At 35.7% G+C, this 19,201-nt stretch overlaps 1 protein-coding gene across 1 annotated transcript in view; it reads left to right on the top strand.

Annotated features, from left to right (window-relative positions):
* FBXL17 (F-box and leucine rich repeat protein 17) overlaps positions 1–19,201 on the top strand; it is a gene marked incomplete at its 5' end in the record, with an annotated part of 449,450 nt that overhangs the window by 358,832 nt on the left and 71,417 nt on the right. The gene's annotated exons all lie outside the window — the stretch shown is intronic.

Below are 19,201 nucleotides of genomic sequence, written 5' to 3'. Positions count from 1 at the left end.
TTACTTTTCTTCCACTTGGAAATATTTTATTAAATAAGATGCTCTTTTAAGAGGAATACTTTTTCATAACTCAATTTTTTTTGCTTTAATATTCAAAACTATCAGAAAATATTTGCAAGCATCTTTTTAAAAAACTTTTATTTTTCAACTAGATTTGACATTCAGTATTATTTTATATTAGTTTCACATATATAGCATAGTGATTAGACATTTATATATATATATTTTTGCAAACATCTTATTTATTTTTTAGAGATATGTCAGCCAATAACATTACGGTGAAATACGATTCAATACAATGAAAATTTATTGAGTATCTACTGTATGTGTAAACTTTTCTAGGTCTTATGAGAAATACAAAACAATTTAAAGTTTGGTAATTAGTGATGCCATAAGATATATGATTAAGTATCAAAATAATTAGTAGACTCAATCAATGCTCCGAGGAAAGAGAAATCAGTATGAATTGATGACCTTGGAAGGCTTGGGTGAAGAGCTCGTATTTGCATTTGACCTTAAAAGATGGATTTATTTTTATATAATCACCATCCAAAGAACTTGTAGTGATTATATTTAGAAGATGAAAGGAAAGAGTCAAAGGTGATTTTAAGCTTTTGTGCTAGGTTAACCTGTAGAGTAAGATGTCATTAGTGAAAAAAAGATGTCATGGCCTGGCTCGAGAGGGAGGGTGAAGAATCTGGTTTTGGACATTTGACGTGTGTTGTTCAGTAAGAAAGTAGAGATGCAAGAGATCATATGAGGCATCAAGGCTAAATGTGGACACAGTATTATATATATAGTAGAGAGCAGACAACTGAAATCGTAGAGTCCTGTGTTCTGTGCTCTTCCTTATGCCAACTAGGTGGGTAACTTTAGTCAAGTGACTTCATGGCTGCCAGCCTCCATTTTCTATATAGGAAATAAGAGAGTCCTGAGGTTCCTTGCATTTTAACATTCATAAAGAAACATTTCAGAGTTCCCCGCATGTAAGTAGTAGTTGAATCTATAGAAGTACATATGACCTCTGAGAAAAGAGGAATATTCAGTGAGAGTAAAGGAGGAGGGCTCAGCCTAGAAGAACACCGCAGTTTCAAATTAGAAGACAAAGCAGAAGGGAATGTGTTGTCATAGGGCAGATGATGGTGTTAAGGAGAAGAGATACCAGTGTGTGAGATGACAGAGACCATAAGCAGAGTAAGTAAGGAGACTGACAGAAGGAGTGACGGGCGATTCATGTCTCCTTATGTCTGATAAGACAGATATCACATTGTGGCACCAGTGTAGTGTTTCTTAGAGAGTTTGTAATCACAAATTACAAGATATACATATGGATTTCACCTTGTAATATGCTTTGAATATGTATATGTTATTCATCAGGAGAGTCAAATTAACTTACTTTCTAAGAAGAGCTGGACTTCTTTGGGTTGAGTAATATTTACATACACAGTATAGTTTAGTCAGAATATATGGATGTTTTATTATACTGTGTGTATGCCATTTAAATAGTTAAAATAACCTTACTTTAATCTCTGATTACTTATTCCAGGTTTATGTTTTGGAAACATGCCAATTTTTAAACAGAACCACTGAAAACATCATTCAATTATCTCAGCTAATTCATGGTGTATTAAAATAACACAAACACATTTGTGAACCCCAAATTTGACATATATCAGAAAACCATAATTCCTAGACACTCTCAAAGGCCTAATAGTACTTTCTTTCAAATTTAACACTTAAATAAGAAACAATTAAATTAAAATATACATAATGTCTAAACAACTCTGTGACTAGAGTGTACAAATAACTAATAAGGTTTATTACCAAAGATGATACTAAGATAATTTCAGTAATGTTGGAGGCAGATGTGGAAAATTTCTAACACCTAAAATATCCACTTTAATTTTAAGACTTGGATTCCAATTTTTATGCTATCAAAAGAGATAAAACCATAGAAAGGTTGTTATAGAAGAATGCAAAGAATAAATGTAAAAATTTTGAAAAAGAGTTATTTTTTGGTTCTGCTATTAAATTGGAAGATATGTTCAGACTTACATCAAAAAAAAGAAGTAAAAATAAGTTTTTAAAACATATATGTATATACCTATCCTTGAGGTACTGTAAGTGTTAAAATAGTCAAGATTTTCAGAAATTTGTTGAGCTTAAATGAGGCGAGAAATATTTATTCTAATCAGTATTTATTCTCACGAGAATTTACTGTTTTTGTACAGACTTTTTTGGAACCATTGTAAGAAAAATGCTAAAAAGCCAATTAGATTTTAAAAGAAAACTACTTCGGACAAGTAAAGGTTATTTGTATTCACTTCATAGAGTGCTATGCAGAGAACTTTTGTTACCACCTTTGATCTATAAAAAAAAAATGACTATCTTGGACTTTTTCCTCTATCTTCTCTTACCTCATACTTCTTAGGCAGTCTTCATCATTAAAATGTTTTTGATAAAATAAACAGCCATTTTTTTAGCACAACTACAGGTACTAAATACTTTAATACATTATTTAATCCTCATGACTGTTATTCGTTTTTGCAGAGAAATTGAGACTTGAAGTGTTGAAATAAGTTGCCTAGGGTCACACAGGCAAGTCAGTGGCAGAGCCAGGATTCTAAACCCGTTCGCTTAACTCTTTTATATTTACATGTTCTGTATTTCCTGGTTATCTGCTCCAGCACCATGCCAGGGACGTGAAGATGAAAAAGACCTTTTCTCTGATCTCACAGCACTCAGTCTAGCAGGGTAGGGTCATTGCCTTTTATCGTGTGGTTCACCTGACAATATCAGGCCTGCCAGTGCCTGCTAGAGTAGATGTTCCTCTCAGGCATCGAGTGACAGTAGGTAAAGTCCCTGTTCTCACAGAATCTGCAAGCAATTTTCTATCTTAACTCCAAAGTGTCTGTTGCCTAAAGCAAGCTCTCATTGTGACACTATCAAGTATTTTCCAAGTCTTCTGGTATTCTCTCAAAAAAAAAAAAAAAAAGAAAGTGGGGAGGAAATGGTACACGAGAATAAAGGAGGAGTATTACCTATGTGCACTGAAAATATGTTTATGCAGTATGAGTCAGAATTCTCAAACGTATCGAGCCCTAAACCCGAGCCAGTAATGAGACTTACTTTTTTCAGTTCTCTGTGCCCTGCTGCCTGGCCAGTCCATTATGACAACAGCAGCAACAACTGTGTTCAGCTCACCACATGATGACAGCCCTTCCAGTGTGTGCCAGCCATTTATTAGGACATTAGTGGCCAGCCATCCTCCAGATGCCCAGCCGTGACTATCGCACAAAGAAAACATTAGCTTTCTTGGATGTTGCTATTATAATTTGAAAATTAGTTTTGCCTTCATGGCTGCATCACATTTGGAATCTCTCTTTCATGTTGTTATTAGTTTGGGCTCATGGCGCTCATGATAACTGTCACACATTAATCACGTCCATCATGTGATTCTTAATTTGCTCTATTATGACAAATGGATTTAGACACAAACTTGCAATTACCTATTTTGAGGTTAATAACAGATTCGGGGTTGTAATTGGTTCCCAAATATTCAATTTAGGGAAATTATTTTTTCACCCAGCTCTAAAACATGTTCTAAATGAGCAAATTGTATTTTTTACTATGACTGTAAAATTGTGCCAGATGAGACCCTATGAGACATCTGAGCATAGCAATATACCAAAATTTTTTACCAGAACAGAATATCTATGAATTCTGTGGGGTATTCTGCTGTTTGCTATTATCTCATTTATCCACCCCATTTTTATCTGGGTCTCAAATTACTCCAGAACATTTTACTTCATAAACTCTCTCCTTGTGGGGAATACTGTATAGAGATTATTCTATTTTTAGAATGTTAGCATTTTAATAACTTCCTGCAATTATCATTTTTTAATATGATGAAGAAGAAGATATTTTAAAGGCTGCTATACCTTTTGATTTTTCTCTTGGACCTCTTTGTTAAGTAATGCATATTTAAAATGACTGCATATCTAAAACCATCCCAGAAATTCTCTTTCCGAGTGAGCAAAGGGACCTCTTGTAGGGTCCTTTTTGGTTACAGAGACTTCTTTTCCTGGAGGGTTTGCATAGACTAATGTTCCCCTTCTGCTACAACTCTCTCCTTACATACGAATTCCTATGTATCTCCAGGAAATGTTACACATTCGTCTATTCCAGAAAAATTTCCTTCTCTAACAAATCTTAGTAACAGGAAATTACAGGCAGATGGGATGCTAGTCAGCAAGTGACTGCAGAAAGTTGTGAGAGGTGGAAACATGGAAATTAGAGGTGGAAGACTTTCAGAAATCAGCTCTTTCAGAAGCTGTGCAGTATGGAGGCCAAGTCCTAGAGTCGAGAGGCCTACATTTGACTCCTGTTTCAGCTGTTTCCTGTTGGACTGGGATAGGTCGCTTAACCTGTATCAATTTCCTCATCAGAAAAATGATAGTATCTATCTCTGAAAGTTGTTGTGAGGATTAAACGAGTAATTTATAAAGCTCTTAGCACATCATTAAGTGCTTAGCTGTTGTTATCTAGTCTCCACTCTTATCCACAAAGAAAATTCTTTCCACGTAGTTATTTTTCCTCTCATTTTTGAATAGTTCTAATAATGAGAATTGACTTGTGACTTCTATACTTTGGGTCTAGCTCTGCTCATTAGAATATATATAATGTATTTTCTATGAAAAGGCTTTCCAAATATTTATCTATTCTCTCTTCGGGGTCTTTTTTCCCCCAAGGCTAATTACCCCTTAACTATCTCACTTGCCTTGACTACTTATATATTACATTGTATGTAGGACCCTTACCTTCCTACTTGTCCTAAATTGGTCTTAATTCACATGTTAATTTTGCTATTAAAATATGGTGCCTAGAATAAAACCAAATACTATCTGAAGTGCAACATGTGACCTCTTTTGTTTTAGATATAAATAGTATCATGGTCAAAGATTTCTTTATTTTTGTATGTGTGTATGAATTGGGTAGAGAGGTGATGTGGAAACCACTAGGCTTTTTTCTCTAAGATGCTTGCCTTCTCCTAAAATCCTTAAGGTCTTTCACATTAACTGTGAAACTGTCCTAAGCCATTTTTGATACAATTGGGATTTTAACCCAAGTATATGACTTTATATAGTTTGCTTAAATGTAATATTCCCTTGCTGAGTCTTTATTGACTATAAAATATGCAAATAGTTATTTACTCATTGGCTGCTTGCTATGAACCAAGAACTATCACAAGTACTTTACAGGCAGGTTTTACTTCTTAGCTGTATTTCGTAGCATAAAATTTATAATATAAAGAGAGACCCTATAACTTGCTCAAGCTCACATGGCTAGTTAATGATGGAAAGGTAAACAGGAACCAAATCCTGTTTACCTTGAAGGCTAGGGAATGAGTGAAGATTTGATTCAAAAGCCATTGATGTAACGTTGAAGAATGTTCCCTGGGGAGTGGCCCAGCCAGGTTTGTGGGTTTAAAAAGATTTCTCTGGCTGCACTATGGAGTGGAGATTGGAGAATGGCCACAGGGCACCGGGGGTACCTCAAGGCTATTAGAGAGTTCAGGTGAGGCATGGCTGGACAGACGGAAGAGTAGCAAAAAAGTGAATGGTTCAAGATTTGTTCTGGAGTTTGAGCCTCAGGATTAGGTGGTTGGCTAGATGTGTGGTCAAAGAGAGGGAGGGCTCCAGGGTGACTCCCAGGTTTCTAGCCACAAGATGACAATGATGATTGAAAATACAAATTAGTTAAGGAGAACTAATTGCTTCCATGATTATGTGCTTAGAAAGTATCTTAGTGGGTGACTACATGAATTGACGATAAAGTTAAAATAAGAGACTACTTACTTTCAAAATGCTAACTTCTCTATTACCTCATATCTTAAGGAAAAGTATATAAGACTGTCCTTAGAGGAAAAATTGAGGCTTCTTTTTTAAACCATAATTCCTAGAGAGATTTTTCTCTCTAGAAGAAAATGCCTTTTTCCCATGAGAAAAGTTGGCAGACAGCAATTCCCATTTGTTCCTTTATGTTTCCAAGCTTTTTAGTCTTCTCTGATATATTTCTATGAGATTAAATCATGAGTACATGTGTCTAAACACATCTGTTCTGTTCAGAGTATGTTTGAAATGTTTAGGTGGAAGAACGAATAGAGCTGGAAGGAGGTAGAAGAGAGTAAAAAAAGAGAGTGAGAATTTTAGCTCTGTAAGGAACCTCACAGATAGTGTCTACTAAAGAGCTCACTTTAGACTTGAGGAAATTAAGAGCCAGAGGAATTTTTCTTTATTCAGCCTGGGGCCTTAGATCCTCTGTCTCTGATTCTTTCAACTGCCATGGTTTTTCTTAAAGCTATTCTCTAGAGCTGTGGAGGAGGAAACCAAATTCAAAGTTAAGGTAGAAGTAGCTTCCATCTGGTTTGTGGAAATTATCATAGCGGAAAAACATATCAGTGAGAACTTCACATTTTAGGGGTCAGTAGGTGAGACGGGTAAAAAGAGAGGTAAAAGGAACTTAGAGTGGATACCCTAGTGAGAATCAGCAGCAGAAGTCAAGGTCAGCCAAATCTAAGACAGGGTAATGAGAGCCATTAAGCACCCAGGAGCTAGGGGTCAAGGTGTGACAAGCTGCCAAGTGGACTGGCAGACATATTTGAGACATCAAAAGAAACCCAAGCACCTCACAGCCCAGGCAAGCCCCACACCATGTTACCTGCCAGAACTTAAGGCTATAGGCAGAAAACAATAAGCATGAGATATTTCAACTCAGGAATTAAAACCAAAATTTTATTACGTAAGAAGCTGAGCCCTTGAAATTGGGGCCCATAGCAACGCCAAGGTAATGACCACTGTGTAAACTCCCCCTGTCAGGTCCTGACCATAGCCGTCATTTTCTGATCAGTCTATGAAAAAGGTCACGTAGACATGATAAGAAGCTGGAACTGGAATTCATTGAGAGAAGGTGAGAAAAATAATGTGTCTTTCATAATAGAGGAGCTATAAAAAAGACATATAGTAAAAAGTCACCCTCCCAATCCTGTCATCTGTTCTGCCCAATACTCATTCCTGCTAACATCTAACCACTTTTTATCCTTTATGGGAATTTTCCTACATATGTAAGCCAATCTCATACAATATTCTTGTTTCTCTTCAGTTTTTACAAAGCAGTACTGTATTATACACACTGTTTTGCACCTCACTATTTTCATTTGATGAATAGTTATAAGGACTCATATTATAGAGCCATCTCAAATCCAAAATGTATCCAGAGGCTTCTGTCCCTAACAAAAGTTTCAAGATACACATTTGCAATTTAAGATTAAGTAAGATTCATAAAAGTAATACTGCTGGAATGTTGGACATTGTGCTTGAGTATGCCCTTATTTAATTATACTCGGTGTCTGGAATTGTAGGAGCTAGAGGTTACAGACCTAGCTGTCCCAACCCTATCACTAGCCAATCTGACAACACTGAGCAATTTAGTTCTCCCCGACATTTTCTTACTTGTAAATGGGAGAAGGTTAGAATGGCCAAGCTTCAAGGTAAATTCTAATTCTAGAACTGATAATATCGTATGAGTAGTTTAAAATTTCACCAGTTTGTTGTCAGGGATCAGAATATGTCTGACTGTTAGAGCTATTATTATTGAGGTACATGTTATGGCAACTTCCTTCAAAAAGAATTGTCTTCAAAGTGATTATGATTATGAAAATTCCAGATAGTCAGAAAATAGAGAATAGTATACAAATATCAGTATATCTTAGCCTAAAAACCAAATGATTATAGATATAATTAAAGTTCCTAATAAAGTTATGTCTTTCTTCTGCAAAAGTAATCACTCTCCTGATTTTGCTATTTATCATTCTCACACACGTGTATACTTTTGCTTCATTTGTAAGTTATCTCTGAACAATATATATATCATTCCTTTGCAGCTTTTAAAATTTTATATAAAATGATATTTTACTACATACAGTTTTCTGCTTCTCACTTTCTTTGTTATTGTTCAGCATTATGCTTTTGAGACTTATCCACGTTGGCATATGTCCTATTGCATCTATTTTTGCCATTCTGTAAACAATCCTAACTTAATGTTCCATTCTGCAATTGATGGCTATTTAGTTGATTTTTTTCTTTTCTATTAGAAACAGTGCTGCCATGTATGTATATATATAATGCATATGTGTCTAAGAATAAATGTCTAAGAATAGATGTAGGAGTGCTTCTTCAGCTTTACTAGATATTGCCAATTTGCTCTCCAAAGTTGTGCTAATTTACACTTCCACCATCAGGTATAAGATCTTTCTCATTGCTTAACATCCCTGCCAACACTTGGTGTTGCCAGACTTTTAATATTTGCCAGTCTGATTGGTGTGAAATGGTATCTCGTTATGGCTTTAATTTGTATTTACTTGATTTCTGATGAGGTAGAGAATTTTTAGGTATGTTTATTGGACCTTGAAGTTTCATCTTATTTTGTATTGACTGTTTACATCTTTTTTTTTTTCCCCCTTTAGGAGATTGCTTTTATCCTATTGATTTATAGTCATTCTTAGACAATCTGAATGGTAAATTTTGTCAGTTATATGCTTTGCAAATATCTTCTCCAAATCTATGGCTTGACTTTACTTTGTTTATGGTATGTTCATGAACACATTTTTCATTTTAATGTGGTTGAATTTATCATCTTTGCTTTGTTTGGTTCTTTCTATTTTGCCTTTTTAGCGGCCTTCCCTATTCGAAATTTATAAAGATCATATTCTCCTAAAGGTTTTAGTTTTTTAAATATACTTGGATCTGTTTATCCACCTGAATCCAATTTTTTTAAAAAATGAGGTTAACCATTTATTGAGTAGTCCATCCTAGTGTGATTTAATTAATTAAGCAAAAAATACATTCTGGTTTATGTGGCATTCCCATTAAAGTTAATTCTAACAAAAGTATTTATTTGTTTTAATGACTGTCATTGCTCAAAGTATTTTTTCAAATTTCTCCTTTTTAAATTACATTCAAAGCCTACCATAAATTCTTCAACATCTACCATTACTGGTATATTTTTTCCTTTAAGGGCAAATTTAATTTTCAGAAAGGATTAAAACTCCTTTAGAATAAGCTTGGTGATGAAGCTAGAGAGTTATTTTTTATTTAACTTAAAATGTAACTGCAGACTGTTAAGACTCTTTTTCTTGCATGAGTATAAAGTGATTATGAAGGCAGACACCTAGGAGAAATTCTCAAACTGTTTTGAAATAACAGTAACCTCAGTATAAATAAGGTTATAAAATCTCCATTACGTTCATTTGGAAGTTTAATCCTGGTACATTTAAACCAATTCCTTATGGCTTAGCAAGGCAACCAGATCTGTAGATAGGTGAATGAAAGAAATATTAAGCGATAAATGCAAACTAGAAAAAAATATATCAAGTGCTATGTGTAGGGAGAGTCTGACCATTGGGAAGAGAAAAGGAAGGATAGATGCTTAAAATGACATATGAACTGAACCTGAGAAGATAAGTAGAAATTTTTCAGATGAAGGACATGACATGCAGAACACACAGCATAGGCAGAAAAGGACAAAGTTAGCATTAATATGCAAGGCACATTCAAGATCAGGAGTTTATTTAGTATGGTCAGAAATACTGCAGTCTGGTCCCTCACCACCACCAAATGTAGCCACAAAGGTCTTTTAAACATGGAAGCAATGCAATCAGATTTATACTTTTGATCAAAATCCAGTAGCGCAGTTGGTGAACTTTTTCTGTAAAGGGCCAGATTGTAAATAATTTAGATTTTGTAGTCCATGCAGTCTCTTTCACCATTGTAGCATGAAAGCAGCCATAGATACATAAATGAATGATATGGTGTGTTCTGATCAAACATCACATACAGAAATAGACAGCAAGCAGGATTTGGCCCTTGGCCATATTTTACTGACCACTGGAGTGGAGGATAGATTGAGGAGAAGATGTACTAGAAACAGGAAGATCTAGAATGACTGGACTAGATTAGGTTTTTTAAAAAAAATGAGGTTTCAAATGAGGGCTGTGAATATAAGAGTGGAGAGAAAGGGACAGCTGAGGAAATGTTGCAGAAGTGTACTTGGCAGACTTGGCAGTGTTCTGGAATGGGTGGGTTGGAGGGCTGGTGATGAGGGAAAAATGTCTGTGGGACCTACCTCTGGGGAGCTTGGATGTCCATGGAGGCCCCTCTACTCCTCTCTGAACTCTCCAAGAAGACAAAGTCTTGTTTTGTTTTGTTTTGTTTTTCTTTCCTTTAGAGCCTGTCTTACATGATTTGAGGGACTATGGTGGTCAGGAAAGGCCTAGTGAAGTAATATTAGGCACTCCGAGGACAATCATGGGAGCTCAGTAGATTTGTTGGTGTTGCCTATATCTGCATTAGACTTGTGCCATGAGTAGAAGCTCCACACAGGAACATCTGTGCACAGTGGCCTTCCGTGGGCAGGGACCATCATGGCCCCTTTGAGTTGGCAACAGACATTTTTACATGCAGCTGCAGCTCTTAGCCATTTGAGAGCCAACAGTCAGAACCCCCAAGGACCAAGGGCAGGTAGTTCAATAACAATACTTTCAATCATGTTAGCACTGAATGAGGCCCACAAATTCTGTCTTTCTGTCTTTTAACAGCTGAAATAATTTAGCTATATTCTGCCACTTGAGCTCTTTTGGGGGAAGGGGTGTGTATAAGATACTAAATTTGGTTCCACTTCAACTCTTTAGTCCTCCCAATGCTGAAAGGCTCTTATCTTTGAAATGTGAGTGCTAACTTGAAGACAGTAAAGAGTTTCTCTTTCCATATCTCTAGCATGGAATCAGGATTATATCCGTCCTCAGCCACCAAGTCTTGTGTTAATGGAACTAAAACTCTCTGGGGAAGCATCCCAAACCTTTTTAATGTTCCCAAGCACTAAAGTTTGCATTAGGACTTTTACATTAGCTGAGGTATCTATAAAAATACATGCTTGCAGCTAGGTCCCTAGTGGCTTCACATCCGAAGAAACTGTGGAGCATCCGTCATTCTACCCAAGTGCTGGAACAACTTTTACTACTGCAGATACTTCCATGTATAACTCAGCTAAGAGCGTGCTGCAATTGCCATGGCAGAGTTTAGCCATGATTTTGTAGAATATTGTAAAGATATAATTAATTTTAACTATTATCATCTAAGATGCATTGGTAGAGAATCGTGGAATTTTAAGAAGAAAGGGTTTTTCAGATCAGTTGTTGATTTTCTTTTTACAAATGTCATGGTTTTTCCACACTGTCTCATAATCTAGTGCTGTAATATAACCCCTCAGCATTCTGGCACACATCTTGCTGGTAAATCCTTACTACCTTTAGTATGTAATCAAAAGCAATAGTGGTTTTTCTTTCTACTTGATTTAGCAATAAAATAAATTTTATTTGAGACATTGTTTAGAATCATATCTTAGCCAAAATCTTCTGAATTGGTAGTTAGTTATGTTTTGCTTTTTATGTAGCAAATGTTTACTAAAAGTACAGTTTTTATTTCATAAATTAGACACCAGAAGCCAAGAAGCTGTGGTTCTCAGCCTAGGCTACATATTTGAATCACCTAGGAGCCTTTTAAAAATACTGATGCCCAGGTCCTCCCTCAGATGAATTGAACTTGATTCTGTGGAAGTGGGGTCGAGGCTCCAGTATTTCTTTAAAAGATCCCCTGATGATTCTCCTGTGCAGTCAGGTTTAAGAGCTCCTGCCTTTTTAAATGCAAATCCAACTGTGTGTCTCCACATTTTAAAACCTTTGTCAACAGAAAACAGCCTAAATCCCTAACATTTAAGATCCTTCCTGGAACGGCTCCACCACTGTCCAAATAAGCTCATGCCAGTTTGCTGTGTACACCCTCCAACTACTCCATTTCTTGTCTAGTTTTATTGAGACATAATTGACTGTGTAAGTATAAGGAGTACTTGTGAAATGATTACCACAATAATACTTCATTTTCTCAAATAGGGGGTCCTACTTTCCATCACTATGTGTTAGCACATATTTTGGAGAAGAGACCCTGTTCTTGTTCACTAAAGTCCTTCCATTTCTTAAGGGCCCCTTGAGCATCAGTACCCTTTACTTAGCAAGGCTTCCTGAAGGTGGTGTTCACTCCTCTCTGCACAGTGCATCCTTTCCATCTTACGTGAGATACTTGGTTATCTCACATATCACTATTTATCTCTATGTCCCTCTCCTTCAAAACACAGAATTGGGCTCATACCTTACTATTCTTTGGATTATTATAGAGTACTTAAACCATAGTGAGTATGCAGCATATGAGTGAATGAAATTTATTATAAAAATTTATTTTAGGAGGAGTTATAGCAGGGGTTCCAAAGTCAGACTGTATGGGTTCAAATGACAGCTCTGCCACTTATTAATTTTGCAAACTTGAGCGAATTATTGAATGTTTCTAAACCTCAAATTCATTATCCATTAGGTGGGAATAATACTATTTCTTATTTCATAGGCTTGTGAGAATTAAATGGTATGCTATTTGTAAAGTTGCTAGTATGGTACTTAATGCGTAGTATGCATTAAATAAATATTCAGTGCTTATTACCTCCTAATTGGTTTTTATCTGGGTGTAACTACAGGTTTCCCCCACTATCTAAAGTAGAGCATTCCTATGAAACCTTTTGTAAGCTAAAATGGCTTAAAGCGAAAGAGTAGTTACCTTAGGACCCTTCTTGCTAACGGATGCACAAAATAAATTGAGACGAAGCACAGATGCTCACAGTCACAGTTCAAAGCTACAGTGGCTTGGTGATGAGCTGTTGAGTGTGGTTCCCGGGGAAGGGGCTTGGCGGTGCCACTCTTGCTGCTCAGGATATAAGCTGCCTCTTTAAAAATTTGCTGCAAACCAAACGCTGAATGGTATATTCCTTTTTCATCTTTATTTGTAAAAGTGAAAATCCTCTTTGGATTTTTTTTTTTTTTGGTTAGCGAAAACAGGTAATAATGTAGCTCTTTCACAAAAGCAAAGTAGCATTAAGCCAACTTTCAAAAAGTGGGGCATACTTATACAAGTATTATCTCTGATAGAAAAGGAGCATGAAACAGGTGAAACATGGTCAGTGAAGTTTCCATTAGTCTAATCTAGGTTGGTCGAATCCTCCTCCCTTCTCTTCCAAAGCCTTACTGACTTTAAAAAAGGAGTACATAGAGCTACATGGAATAATTGGTAGATGACAAAGAATTTTGAAAGGATATGCTATAGCAAGAGGGTGAAGTAATTGAGATTGTGTATGAACAGAATTATTTTATACAATTTTACATGATCGGAAATGGAAAATACTGGGAACAACGTGATGCCCCCCAAATCTGCCATGAAATAATGAGAATTTACCAGGGTTAGAGACTGACACTGAATTTCCTAATCTAAAGCAGCCTGAAGTTTAAAAAGTTGCATACATACTAATACTTTATGGCTGCAGTCATCCACTCAGAGGCATTCACTGAAACCAAATAAGCATAGCCCTTTTTGATCCATGGTCTGTGTCTGTGGAAGTTCTGGTAGTTAGAAAGCTAGAAGAAGAAGAAAAGATGGCGACAAAAGACAGAGAACAAGCCAAGAGTCAGATGATATGCTTACTCTTTCTCATGTTGCATGTCCTGGAAGGACCAGGATTGTCAAGGTCTCATATGTGCAGAATTACTGTTGTGATGACTGAGAATATAATGAATTCAATCTGAAAATAATGTAGCCGTAAATGTCATTACTACCTTTTTTTTTTTTTTTAACCTACATTTAACTTGTAGGTGAGATGAAAAATGACATGCTATGTCCTGTAGCACGATATCTGGCATATTGTCTGTACTGAGTAACAATAAACTGTTGTTGATATCATGAGATTGATGAAAATGATTGATGATGATTATCCATGGCTCATTCATCAATAGGAGAAAAATCCTCCACTTCTAGAACATACTTAAGAACCTTGTTTGGGATGATGCATTAAAATTCCTGCTAAATTCTATTTGACCCACATGTAACTAATAATACTATCTTGATATTCGAGCTTGGGAATTTTAGTATTATAGAAGTTTGTAGGTCCTAGAAATACAATGTTATGAATAATAGGGATTACATTAAACTGATTTAAAAATAATTCTTTTCATATTTAATTCCTATAAATATTTCGAAATCCACAGAAGAGATAACGACCAAACGATAAAGAAGGACCGCTATTATTCAGGTATAAAAGTGAAGCATACGGCTATTTTCTTGAAGATATGTTTATGGTAATATAACATATGGATACCATATGGAGAAAATCAGGTTGGAAGCCCTCTGGAGATAGACTACTATATCACCACCAAGCAGATGTAAATTGCAGTGCCTTAGTCACCTACTGACTATCACTCTTAGAGTTAAAGAGGCTTTTTAATAGCTGAAAGTGAAGTTATTTTTAAAGACAAAATTCATTTAGAAACATATTTATACATAGTGTACTTATTTTGTGTTTAGTATTTAAAGATAATGCTATTGGTTCTGATTACCATGTGAGAAGAATGATGTGGCTAAAAGACAAATAAGTGACTAATAACCCTTTTCACCCTAGATGCATAGAAACTAGTGACTTTGCTGCCTGGAATCATGTTTTCCCAAATAATTTTTCTCAGTGCGAGCTGTCTCATTTCTTGATTACTGATACCGGATTCATCACAGCTTCTCTGTTTTCCCAGGATTTTTTTTTAACAGCTTGGCTGTATCATTTTGAATGGTACTTCACTGAGTCCTTTAAAGAATTTCTAACACTCATCCGGCTTACGTTAATCCCATTTCAGGTCACCATAAAGCAGTTGTTTTCATGTCTAATCAGTAGGCTTGCATAATCCACAAGAAGCCCGTTGTCGAGTGCACTTCTTCAAGCTGGTAAATTTGCTGCAGTTTGGGATTATGTTATTTGTGCTCCTCTCTCATTGTTTTCTATTAGCTAAAGCATTACTCACAGGTGATACTGATGAAATTGCGCAGATAATCAGAAGTGGTCAGTTGAGGTCTTTAGCCATGTACTAGAAGGTTGGACATTCGTCACTTTGATCTTGACCTTGTTGCTACAGTGAGTGCGCACCCTGTCTGCCCAACTCAAAGGTCATGCTGGCCTTCTTGATTTGATTTTCTACCCTGTCAGTCAGCACACCATTAAGCAGAGTGCTGCCCGTGACCCCTGTAATCTCAATACTGCCAGTGAGCAGTACGTGGGGTTCTGCTGATGGGGAAAAGTATGTGATCTCATGCTGTAATTCAATTCAACATGTATTTATTGCACACCTGCCATTTGCCCAGAAAATACACATGGTGCCACAAGATAGAAAGAAATACAGGCACAGTTTCTACCTCCAAAGAGCATTACTGCATGTTGATAAAAGTCTACCTCACAATTAGGAGGGACAGATAAGATGTGCTGTTGGATGTCAGAGTAAGCTTTGCAACATTTTGGCCACTGGACTTATTCTGCAAAAAGATCTATAACCATGAGCTATCTATCTTTCTGCATGTGTATTCTGAAAGCCCCCACGTTAGCCTCCAGCAACAGCCCTTGAATGGCTGTCTCACAGGCTTTTAATGATATTCAGAGCTGTTAAGTGGAGTTTCCCAGAAGACAGAAATCACAGTCTAACACTGGCTTCTGGGCCCTTTATTCTACTCTCAGAGAATCACTGCGCACAATGGATTCGATTTGATGGGGCTGATTTGCATCCTTGCTTCACCGATTGGTGACTGAGCTTCTCAGCCTATTTATGTTCAGATGATTATTGGATGTTGCACGTATATTGTATAATCTTTTTTATCACTAAATTAATATACACCCTTTTGTGTTTTTAAATGAGAATATGGAATTTTTGTTTGATAATAAGATTTATTTATTACCCAAGTTATATCTTGACATATTTTTTAATTTAAAAAAACATTTTCCTGTGCTAACATTGACCATTGTGTTTTTTTCTCAGCCATTTTCTTATTCACGGTTATTTTCAGTGATGAATTGTTTAATCTAAATTTTGTTCATCTTTGAGTTTCTTTATACTGTTAGTTAAACTCCTGCCAGCCTGCTTAATATAATACAAAAATAAATATTACAGACACGTTCCTGGTGGGTAAAGCTGATCATCTTGTTTCTGTTGTAATTTATAACCTGGAGAGTTTACAATTGTAAATATTTAGGAAAGTGGTCTTGCCACCCAGCCTCATATTTACACATGGGATTTACTGGTCCAATGTTAGGTCAAAAGTCAATATAAAACAGGAATGGGGGCTCCAATGTCTTGTCCCTTGGAAATGTCTTCAGAAAAATTCCTGGAGCAGATCACTGTATTGTGAAAATAATGGGCTGCTTAGCACATCTCGAGGCTTCACCTACACAGGGGCCTTTGTGTAGCACATCAGTCATTCTTCTAATGTAGAGTCATCAATAGTTTGGAATTCAAGAAAAGTAGGACAAAAGAATACTTTTAGATCTGCCAAAGTAGAAGGTGGTGCGAGGGGAGGAAGAATAGTTAGCCAGAGGCAAAAGGAAAACAGCAAACTTAAGAGGATTCTCAGCCTCTGGGAATAATGTTAAAAGAAATAAATAGGAAATTAAGTGACTTACAAGCTTCTTTGACCCCATTCAAAGATAAGTTGAATAATCTTGCCACACAACGCAAATAAATCTTAGTAAAGAATTTATATTTTGAGTGTTTAAGCTATTAAGAATTTGAACAGATTTAAGAGTGTAAAATAGTTATATAAACATTGAATCTCCAAGCTACGTTAATGAATGATTTTAAAATATTGCTTTTGAAAAATCAAGTTCATTTTCAAACTCATCTAATAGTGCAATTTAATGCAAACTAAAGGGGAATTATCAATGCAACTTGTCTTAATAGCTATCATACTTAAAGTAATAGCATAAAAATAAGATTTCTTTAGAGCAGATGGCATACAGCAAAGTGGCTGGTATAAACTACAGTATTATTAATATATGAGTGTTAACAATATGACTGAGTGTTATATGTTGAAAAGAGAATTCCCAATTAAGTTTCTGTGTCATACTCGAATCTTATCTGTAGCAGTATCTATAGGCTCATGCAGATTTTCCAGGATTTCTTGAGCTTGCTAACAGTTCTCCTAATTGATTAGCATGTGGTATGCCTTCCCCCACCCCCTCAGGTTGCTATGGTGATACAATCTTAGCTTCCCCTCCATTGCTTTGTCTCCCGTTCAGTCTCAACTATGGAATGAGATCTTGTGAACCTATTGGACAAACTGGTGCTGGCATTTCCATTCATATGTGTTACCTAGCATTCCTCTTTGGCTTAGTAAATGGAGAGTGGTCCTGTATGCCAGCTCACATGTTTAGATCTTGCAAAAGTATCTAAGAAAAAAAAAATCTATTTGATATACCTTTTATTTTATTATTACTTCTAAAGTACTAGGGCATAAAATGTTTTTCAGGGAAGTCTTGAGAGCACATTAACCTTAAAGATTTCTAACAATCACTAAGAATAGTATTCTCTTACCACTGACAACATTTTTTTAAAAGGATGTTTCCTAACATTTTGAGATGAGATATATATCTATAGGGGTGTGTGTGTGTGTGTGTGTGTGTGAGTGTGTGTGTATGTGTGTGTGTATGTATATGTATATATGTATATGCATATATACATACATATATATATACAGAGAGAGAAGGAGAAACATGTATATGTGTATTCTTTTATTTTAAAGTCATTTTGAGAATAAAGTATTGTTTTGTTTGCTTTAGTTTGGTTTGTACAGCTAAGGCAAGTCAATAATATTTATATGCCTTTGCTAAGTTTCCTGCCAATGTAAAAGGGACAATTACTTTCAAACCAATTCTTAAGAGTCCTTGATTTTTGAATGCTGCTATTCACACATAGCAACCAAAGAGTCTAATCTAGGTATACTTTGCATCTTCTGTAAGGAAGTAGACATATAAGTAACTTATAAATCTGCCACTTATTTAAACAGCACCTTGTATGTACAAAGTACAATGAAACAAAACATTATTTTGTCGGTCTACTGACCATTCTTTTCTGTGGATAGGTGATGATAAACCTTTTTAGAACAACTCATTTCCCAGGCCACCTGACTTGAAGTCCATGTCTTCAGAACACATTTATATTTCTAGTCACAACAGTACTATGTTTTAGGCCAACATTTGGCACCTACCTTTTAAACATAACTTTAGATACTTTACAAAGTACATCAAAGTACGTGATAAAATGTGTGTAAGTAGGGCAGTAGTTCAAAAAGCATTCCCATGTTTTTTTAGGAAATACAATATGTAGTAAAAGATTCCAGCTCTTGAGACTCCTGAAGTCAGGGACCTGTCTGAAATGCAGTCATAGTAATGACTTCCCTACCTCCCACCATAAGAACCTTAGGGACTATACTTCAGAAATAGTAACTAGAACCAGTCTGTAAATTAAATAGTGCATAGGGAAAGATTGAGAAGAAAATTAAATCAAGAAAAAGTAGGAAAGAAAGTAAGAAAACAACTTTAACACTGGAAGTATGTACCTAGTTTTAAAAAGAAAAGGAAAAAACACCTTTGGTTAAATTCTCGTACTTTAAAAAAGGTTTAAGATGTAACTGAACTTGTCTGCTTATTTTCTAATATTGACTTTTAAAATTAAGAAAAAGACATTTAATTTGTGTAAGATGCTCATTTAATGTATTGAATGACAATCAAAAACTAGAATTGCTCTCTTTGAAATCTTCACTGCAATATGTGTAGTTAAAAATGTCATTTGAGATAGCATTTTTGCTTAAACTTCACTTTTAGATTATTATTATTCTACAGTGATGATAATTTCTTTCTCAAAGCTTGAATTTGTCAAGGAAAGTAAGAGAGGTAGAGCTAATCTGAGTCAGTTATGGAGAAAAGAATTTCAGATGCCACAAAGGGATATAGAGCTTTTCAGGTCTTACAATATTGCATCTATGATGTCATAAGACTCCTGTGTTTGTGTTGTTTGGTAGCACAGTAACAGTTTCTTGTGTTCAAGAGTAGCTACAATCTTCATCTCACTCTAACAATCCAGACCTCTTCCTTTATATAATTTCTGTATGAAGCTGATTGTGTGGAGTATGAGTTCATATCCTTTCCTCCTCTTCCTCCAACCTCCATCTTTTTTAAGTTTCTAAAA

Source organism: Pteropus vampyrus, unplaced genomic scaffold, assembly GCF_000151845.1.
Source record: "Pteropus vampyrus isolate Shadow unplaced genomic scaffold, Pvam_2.0 Scaffold106, whole genome shotgun sequence".
Lineage (NCBI taxonomy): Eukaryota > Metazoa > Chordata > Mammalia > Chiroptera > Pteropodidae > Pteropus > Pteropus vampyrus.
Note: the sequence above shows the minus strand (reverse complement) of the source record. Positions and strands in the feature narration are given on the sequence as shown.